This window comes from Eschrichtius robustus, chromosome 9, assembly GCF_028021215.1.
Source record: "Eschrichtius robustus isolate mEscRob2 chromosome 9, mEscRob2.pri, whole genome shotgun sequence".
NCBI classification, from domain to species: Eukaryota; Metazoa; Chordata; class Mammalia; order Artiodactyla; family Eschrichtiidae; genus Eschrichtius; species Eschrichtius robustus.
The window spans coordinates 2,338,503-2,348,281 of NC_090832.1; the positions used below are offsets into that span (position 1 = coordinate 2,338,503).

Below are 9,779 nucleotides of genomic sequence, written 5' to 3' on the forward strand. Positions count from 1 at the left end.
CTATTTACAATAGCCAGGACATGGAAGCAACCTAAATGCCCATCGACAGACAAATGGTTATTTGTGGCACATATACACAATGGAATATTACTCAGCCATAAAAAGGAACGAAATTGGGTCATTGTAGAGACGTGGATGGATCTAGAGACTGTTATACAGAGTGAAGTTAAGTCAGAAAGAGAAAAACAAATATCGTATATTACTAGAAAAATGGTACAGATGAACTGGTCTGCAGGGCAGAAATAGAGACACAGATGTAGAGAACAAACATATGGACACCAAGAGGGGAAAGTGGCAGGGAGGTGGTGGTGATGGGATGAATTGGGAGATTGGGATTGACATGTATACACTCATATGTATAAAATGGATAACTAATGAGAACCTGCTGTGTAAAAAACAAATAAAATTCAAAACTTCAAAAATAAAATAAAATCATATCCACCTTCATCACACACACAAAAAACATGAGTGTTGGTGAGGATGTGGAGAAACTGGAAGCTTCATAGACTGCTGGCAGGGATGTAAAATGGTGCAGCTACTTTGGAATGCAGTTTAGCAGTTCCTCAAAATACTAAACATGGGGTTATCATATAACTCAGAAATTCCACTTCTATGTATGTACTCAAGAGAAAACGTTCTCCCAGAAACTTGTATGTGAATATTGTGCGAATATTCTTAGCAGTATTATTCGTAACAGCAAAAAGTGGAGACAACTCAAATGTCCATCAGCTTACGAACTGACATATCAAATATGGTATATCCATACAGTAGAATATTATTCGGCAATAAAAAGAAATAAAGTAGTGATAGATGCCGCGACATGGATGAACCTTGAAAACATTATGCTAAGTGAAAGCAGCCAGGCACGAAAGAAAACATATTATAACATATTGTATAATTCCATTTATAAAAGAGGCCCAGAGTAGGCAACTCTAGAGAGTCAGGAAGTGGTTGTCTTGGGGGAAGGTCGGCGGGGTGGGGAAAAGGGAGAATGACTGCCAATGGGTATGCGGTTCTTTTTGGTGGTGATGACAATATTTTAAAACTGACTGTGGTGACGGTGGCACAACTCTGTGAATAGACTAAAAACTGTTGAACTGTATACTTGACATGGGTGAACTGCATGGTGTGTACATATCTCAATAAAGTGTTTAAATTACTGGAAAGTGACATGAACTGCATTAAGGCATGTTCCGGCCTGCAATGCACACCCTGACCACTTTCTGGCCCCGAAGTTTGTCTCAGCTATTCCAGCTTGTTCTTTGGTGAGTTACACCCAGCAACTGGGTGTGGGACTGCAGGCTGCAGAGAAAATATTTCCATATTTCTGCATGGTTAGGGCTTACTGAACAAATTTTGTGGGACCCTGGACAAAGGGCAGGTCTTTACTGAATAGAGATTCACCTTTCTCATGGTCTGTGCTTACATTTCAAAAGGGTTTGAGACCCTGGAGCCATGGAGATATTCCAGCAATCTGGAATATTTAATTACATTTAATTACATTCCAAAGAGTAAGAACCCAGGAGTCTTCCCCCTTTCTTCCTGAGGAGGATTTATTTATACTGGGAGAATCAAGTTGCTTTCCCTCTCTCAGGAGGAGAGAGGAACAATGTGCATATAAGCCTGCAGATTCTTATTTAAGGGTTTCTCACCTCCAGTACAGACCCCCGAAAGGGGTAAGGTGACAGCAATCATGGCCCTCACCACCTCACCACAGGAGGGGAAAAACTAGAGTAAAGGAAGCAAATCTGGTTATTGCTCTTAGGGATAATCAGTCCCCACCCAGGAAACCCCACCTCGACTTTCAGGACAACACAAATAAACATGGGCGTGGAAAAATTACCAAGGCATGTCCACTCCGGCCCTCGCCAGCATCAGAATCAAGTCTAGGCCACTATACAGGTTTCAACCGAAACGTTGATGCAAGTTACTACCCGACGTGTCTGCAGTGAACAGTCCCACTCCTCAGAGTCTCCACGACCTGCTCTCTGAACTACATGCTGGTTCTGCTGGTGGACAGAAGCCCTGTGTTCTGCTCATCTTGCCGGAAAATGCTGAGGTCCCGCCTCTACAACTTACACAATCTTACCTGTAAAGGAGGAATCAGTAATTCCCACGAAGCTGTTGGGAGCATCACACAGAGGTGCATTTGTCACTGACCGAAAGGGACAGCAGTGACTGGAACAAAGTACCTGCCTTAAGCGCCCCCAACCCTCCTGGAGAGCACTCCACCAGCTGGAAAGGCTGTCGCAAGCTGTTTCTGTCTACTACTATGAATGGCGGTTATTAGTACCTGCCATCAGTAACAGTTCCCAATGCAAATCATTTGTTTTAAGAGGCAAGGTAAAAAACAAATGAGAATACATCTATCATTCCTTAAATTTCTCTGGTATGTACTAAACCGTCTTGCTGGCTGAGAAACTTTCAGGGAGGGGTCTTTATAAACGTCAAATTTAATACAGTCTGATTTCTGATGAAGGAGTAAAGGCAATTCAGTGGAGAAGGGATAGCTTTTTCTCCAATGGTGCTCGAACAACTCAACATCCAGTATGTATAGGGTTGGCCAAGAAGTGCGTTCCGGTTTTTCCATATGATGTTACGGAAAAAATAAAGTTAAAAAATAAAAATCCTGCTGCGGTACCACCAGGCTGTTTCTTTACCCATCTTCCTAGGCTCCTGCCTGGTTTTACGCCTGATTCTCCATCCTGTATCTTTCCAAGAAACTGCATTTCTGTCTAAGTTAGGGATAGACTGAGACTGTTGTTTGCAACCAGGAAGCTTGCCATTAAACCAGAGGGCACAAAGCAAGCAGCTGCCGGCAGCAGGCAGCCGAGTGCCTCTGTGACGCTGAAACCCCTGGAGCAGGCGTGATGCCCAGGAGACGACCAGATGTGTCACTCTGGACGGAGAGCAGCAGGCAGCATGCCCGCCGCGTGAAGGCTTGCAAGAACGGGGAGAAGACGGGTGCCAACGACGCTGCGGACTCTCCCGCCAAAGGTTCTCAGGATTCGAGTTTCATGAAGAAACTTTCAATATTTCTCATTTGATCTACAGAATCTGCTCAAATTTCAGACGCCTACATATTTTCAATGACCAACGCTCCTTGATAACAGACTTAAACTGTTTTTCTGTCTCCACTGTTTTCTTTTGGCTAGACTGCTAGCCTACTGACTAGGGCAGGGCCTCGTTTAGCAGCCTGTAACATCTGGGATTACCTTCTGCTAGAGGAGGGATACGAAATGACCTATACAAAGTTAGCTATAAACATACATACTCTGAATAGACACAAGAGCCCAACAAACTATAAATTTTAAAAATGTGACAGATCGGCCGGCCCAGACCTAGGGGAGGAGGGCCAAGGGCGCTGGAGTAGAAACAAATCTGCGGCGACGCCAACACGGCAGGCACGGTGGGCGGGAGACGGAGCTCTCTATCCACTTTGTTCCCGTGAACTGCCCTTTGGTCGAGGAGGAAGTTAGCAGCCCCAACTGGCGGGTTCTGATTACTGGTGCCACCGGGCTTCTCGGCAGAGCTGTGTACTAAGAATTTCAGCAGAATAATTGGCATGCCGTTGGCTGTGGTTTTAGAAGAGCAAGACCAAAATCTGAGCAGCTTAATCTCTTGGATTCTAAAGCAGTTCATCACATCATTTATGATTTTCAGCCCCATGTTCTAGTACATTGTGCAGCAGAGAGAAGGCCAGATGTTGTCGAAAATCAGCCGGACGCTGCTTCTCACCTTAATGCGGATGCTTCCGGGAACTCGGAGAAGGAAGCAGCTGCAATCGGAGCATTTCTAATCTACATTAGCTCCGATTATGTTTTTGCTGGAACAAACCCACCTTACAGAGAGGAAGACGTACCAAGTCCCCTAAATCTATATGGCAAAACAAAACTAGAAGAAAGGGCCGTACTGGAGAACAGTTTAGGAGCTGCTGTTTTGAGAATTCCTGTTCTGGATGGAGAAGTTGAAAAGCTCGGGGAAAGTGCCGTGACTGTTATGTTTATAAAGTGCAATTCAGCAACAAGTCCGTGAACAGGGACCACCGGCAGCAGCCGTCCCCCACACACGTCACGTCAAAGATGTGGCCACTGTGTGTCGTCAGTTAGCACAGGAGAGGATGCTGGATCCATCAGTTAAGGGAACCTTTCACCGGTCTGGCAATGAACAGACGACTAAGTACGAAATGGCGTGTGCAACTGCAGACGCCTTCAACCTCCCCAGCAGCCACTTAAGACCGGTAACTGACAGTCCTGTCTTAGGAGCACAACGTCCGAGAAACGCTCAGCTTGACTCCTCCAAATTGGAGACCTTAGGCATTGGCCAGTGAACACTATTTCGAACTGGAATCAAAGAATCACTCTGGCCTTTCCTCATTAACAAGAGATGGAGACAAACGGCCTTCCACTAGCATTATGTGTGTTGTTGTTGTTGTTGTTTAAATGAGAAGTATGTGGCACTTTTTAAAGAAAAAAGGAAATAGTTTTGTACAAGCGCCCTTTAATTGTGACTCATGGTCTTTCAGGTGAATGATGCTCTTGCACTGGTGAAACCGTCTAAGGAAACCAAGGACAATAACGCCTTGTTTGAAGTAATGAGTTTTCTGTTTATCATTTTGTTCTGGCTTAACTTGCTGTTTGAATATAGTAAATTAGGATTCTCAAATATTTGAGAGCCAGGATGAAACACATCTGATGTAGACTTTTTTTTGGATGAAACGCATTGTTCATTCCTATAAATAACCTCTACATTTTCAGGACTTTTGCATCTGTTGGTCCTTTTATGTTTTAAAGTGTGTTAAATAGTATAAAAATCATTGGTGTTCATTATTTGCTTTGCTTGAGCTCAGATCAAAATGTTTGAAGAAACTTTATTTTTGCAATTTAAGTGTAGTTTTTATGCTTGAGATGTTTCAACTTGTTATGTATATTGGAACTCCTGCAGCTTGATGCCTCCTGCTTTTGTAGCGGTGAATGGTGAGACTTTGAGAGAGAATGTGTGTATGTGTATGTATTTTTTTAATATATACGAAACTGTCCTTTTCACTCCATGTCACCAAGTGATATTTCATATGTGTGGTTACACTAATAGTAATGGGCCTTGTAAGTCTTTTGACCATTCATGAATAATAATAAATATGTACTGCCGGCATGGTAAAAATATAAAAAATGAAAATAAATAAATCTGACAAATACCACAAACATCACAAAATATAGGAAAATAAATATTTTCATTAACTGCCTGCTGCATTTTTGTAATACATTTTTCCTACATTGCTTTAACGGCACACTTTCTGATATCACCTCTTCGTATCAGAATGACTTTTAAAAATATCTTTCTATGGAGATAAAAAAATAATTTTACTCTAGAATGACTGATCAAAATGGTTTTTCAATTACTGACATATTTTAAGAGTTTCATCGATGGATGAATTCAATTACAATGCATTTTGGAAATGTCATGCATGTAAGTTTTAGAACTGTCAAATTTTGGAAACCTTTTTCGAGTTCTTTTTTCGCATGAGTTTGGAATTTATAGCATTTCCATTTTTTTTCAGGGACTAGTAACATTTTAGTAACATACATGCTCTCTTTTAATTATGTCCATTCACCAGTTTTTCATTAATGTTCTTGTCATACAGCATATCATAGTGTTATATGGTCTTCATCAATATTTTGTGTCAAATCGGTAGTAAATCTAAATGTTTTTACAGTGTATTTATGTGATGCACTCCTCTTCATTAACTGGGTTATCGAATAACACAAGAGCCTAGTGATTATTTCTACTCAAAATTTAACTCATGAATTACTACTTTTGGTACGATCTGAGAAAGTATTCTGTTACAACTAGCTTTCAATGTCGGGATAACTTCTGCTGTTTCATCACTCATCTTTATCGCACAGACCCCCAGCAGCAGGACTGAACAAAGATGCTCATCCTGTAAGTTCAAGCTTGAACCTCACTCCCTAACAGCTCAGTCTGTAGTGCACTAAGAATTACTTTTTAATCCCGTAATTCTCTTATGAAAGGAATTACAACACATTTTGGGGTGTTAAAATCATAGTTGATGTAACTTTTTACGGCATACTGTGACTTCTCAAACAGTCTGGGTGGTTTTCATTCCGTTACCACACCAGGTCTCCTTTAAGTGGTGGTGCAGTCACAGCTAGAAACCCCCGTTGGGACACCACTGACAGGGACACAAGGAAAACCCAGACCATGAACACGTTACACTGCGGGTAGCTCGGCGGAGGCGGGAAGAAGGCTTGGTGGGAAGTGGCATCTGAATCAGGCCTCGGGAGAGGAACAGAAATCCATCTGCCATTACCCAAGGCGCCCTCTCTCCTCCTTGCCCTCCACATCCAAGTTAAACTACGTCCCGTGACTCTTACCTTCTTAGTAAAAAAACCATTAATATTTACTGAGTATTATTTGCCTAGAACACTGCGGAACACTCTGCATACGTTACTTATGTTACACAACAGCCGCCCCGTGCGGTCAGGCAGTACTCGCTCCCCCTTGTACCGATGAGCAAACCAAGAACGTTGATAACAAATGACTTGCCCGACAGCCCTCAGCCAGGAAGTGAGGTGTCCAGGATCCTGATCTGTGCAGTGGTTTCAACATGTACACTCAATCCCTCTGCTACTCCACCTCCTGCATCTCTGCTGCCCCACACTTCCTTCCTTCTCAGAAGGGCCCTTGGCTCATTCCCTGTGAGTCCGGCAACCCTGGGCAGAGCCCACCGGCCCACCCGTCTCCAGGGAACCAAAGTCCAAAGATCACCTCGAACATCACCTTTCTGGTGGTCCTGCGTGTGACATTCTCACAGGGCCCGTGAGCAGCACACGGTGGCCAGATGTGGTATGTCCCAAGTCCCCGTTACCGACTGTGCACAGAGCGTGTGCCCACCTGGCACAGCACCTGGCACCCAGCACCTTAAACGTTTGTAAACATCTGCTGGAATCCTGGTATACTTCCCCCACAACGGGATGTGCAGGGAGTCAAAGGGACAGATGACAAGTACCTGGCACAGCGAGGAGACAAAACACTTGCTTCCTCTAACCTGGGCCTTGAAAGAGAAGAAAGGGTAAGAGTAGCCCAGGTGTGTGCGATGGGGAAAGAGGGGTCAGGGAAGGTGGCACCCCAGCCAAAGAGCCAACACACCTGAGGCTGCAGGAGCGCCTGCCATCAAGGCCCAACACCAGACTCAGGACGGTGGGTGCAGCACAGCATTCTGTATGCCAAAATTTAAACATAAGGTCAGATAAAAAATCACACACCACATGGACTGAGAGAGAAGGGGGAGAGAAATGCTAAATGCCTGAAGTAAAAAGGGAACTCATTCATCAAAAATTTCCATTTCAGAAGAGCTACCATTCAGTTTTACAAACTATAAATGATTTAAAAGAGAGATTAAGATCCATATCCAATAGTCTAGTGATTTATAAAACATGCCCAAATTGGCTTTTAGCAACTAGAAGTGTTTGAAAATTAAACATTTATGTTAAAATAATTTCATCATCAAATCGGAAGATTTCATAAATTGCCAAAACAACAAACTCAGGTGAAAATATCAGAAATGACCCCTGTATATAAGGCATGGCCCAGACGCCTCTATCCTGCTGCTCCCCTGTCCCTATTCCTCTCTATCCACCCTGAGATGCAGGCCCGGGGATCCCCCGCCCTCTCTTCTTCCTGGTTCTGGGGAAGCAGGCCCGACTTTACCCAAAGTCACCATTCTGCAGAGGCAAAGCCCTGGTAAAGGCACAGCGTGCTCCCAAAGGTGGGGAGGGGTCCACAGGTCCCCCTCCCACTGCCCGTAGCAGCACAGACTGCCCCGCGGAGACATGACGTAAGCCTGATGCCACGTGAGAGGCCAGGCCCATCTTACCTTGCTTTGCGATCCATTTCCTACAAGGCAGGAAGGTTCCTTTTTTTTTTTTTTTCCATCAGGGTAGAAATTCTATGCTCAAAATTCATTTTCCCTCCTAACTTTGTAGTTATTGCTCTATTACTTGGAGCATCCGGTCAGGCAATTTCATTCTCATTCCTTTAAAATGATCTTGGAAGAGTCTTTTTTTCACGCTAATCAGGATCCACCCAGCTGTGGGCCTGGCTTTCGCTCATCCAGACACTCGGGCGTCTCTGAACCTACGCATGTTTCTGCCAATGTTTCCTGCCTCAGTTTTAACCCTGTCGATGGACACGTAGCTGCTGCAGTCCTTAGTCAATCCTCTGTCCACAGCTCCTGACCATTCTGTTTCCACCTTGGTCTTTTTGCTACACATGCAGGGAGTTCTTTACCTTTGAGGTTACTAATTTTTTTTTTTTTTTTTTTTTTGCGTTATCCCATCATTCAATCCTTCCACCGAATGACTTGGCCCAACAATTTTTTAATCAAAATTCATTTTGGGCGCTTCCCTGGTGGCGCAGTGGTTAAGAATCCGCCTGCCAATGCAGGGCACACGGGTTCGAGCCCTGGTCCGGGAAGATCCCACATGCCGCGGAGCAACTAAGCCCGTGCGCCACAACTACTGAGCCTGCGCTCTGGAGCCCGCGAGCCACAACTACTGAAGCCCGCATGCCACAACTACTGAAGCCCGCGCACCTAGAGCCCGTGCTCCGCAACAAGAGAAGCCACCACAATGAGAAGCCCACACACCGCAACAAAGAGTAGCCCCCGCTCACCACAACCAGAGAAAGCCCACGCGCAGCAACAAAGACCCAACACAGCCGAAAATAAATAATTAATTTTAAAAAATCACTTTGATTGCACCTTTTTCATAGCAGCCTTTTTTAGGTACAAACGTTCTCAAATCTCAAGTAGTGCAATTAGGTTTTTACTTTAGAATGATTTTCTTCTCTGAATCGTTTCCCCCAAGATAAGCCATTCTGCTGGTTCATCTCAGCCTCTGTCACATGCTGTTCACTTTCCTCCTCCGTCCAGTGTGGATGACCCAGGAGAGTGGCTGCCCTCATTTCCTCTGCACTTGTTTCCACCAAATACGCCCCTTCGTACAATGGGGGCTGGCAGTGTAGACCGTGTCAGGAGGGTAGGGTGGGTTAGCGTGCAAGGGCAGAGACCAGGTGGGGTCCCAGGCAGCCCAAGGCCGAGTCCAGTGGGGTCTGCACCTGCGCCGTGGGGCGCGCTCTTCCCCAGGTGAGCGCTGCCCTCCGGCACGTCCGGCGGGGCCGTCAGTCCATGACCTGGAACCCTGCTGCTGCCCTGTGCCAGTGTCCACACTGAGCCGCAGACAGGAGGCCTGCCCACGCCCGTCAGGAACAATGCTCCGACCAGCCTGGGGGGTGGGCAGGGCAGCCAGGCCCGCTGTCCCGAGCCACCCCTCAGACTTGAAGCTGGGGCCTCCCTGGGTTCAGGGTAAGGACGGCTGCCCCCCCGAAAGCGTGCCGTGTTGTCCTCGGGCAACAGCTGCCCAGCCCCCTGGATCTGTGGCTGTGGTCGCCTCGGATCCTCACCGGGCACATGCTGGGGCTGACTTCTGCTCAGGGACACACACCGGTTACAAAGTCCCTGCTCCAACGGAGCTTACGGATGACATCCCAGCGCATCTCAGACAGCAATGAGAGGTGAACAAAACACACAGGGCAAACGCGACAGTGACGGGGTGGGAGGGAAAACGGGCATCCCCTCCCGGCTGGAGCTTCTCTGAGAACGAGACGGAAACAAGCCAGGCCGGCAGGATTCTGCGGGAAGGACGATGCAGACAAGGAGAGGCAGATCCACCCCGAGACAGGACCCGCCTTGGCAGCTCGCA

General features: G+C 45.9%; 1 pseudogene; it reads left to right on the plus strand.

The window, feature by feature from the left end:
• Positions 1 to 3,565: 3,565 nt before the first annotated feature.
• On the plus strand, positions 3,566 to 4,411 carry LOC137769425 (methionine adenosyltransferase 2 subunit beta-like; annotated as a pseudogene).
• Positions 4,412 to 9,779: the final 5,368 nt, after the last annotated feature.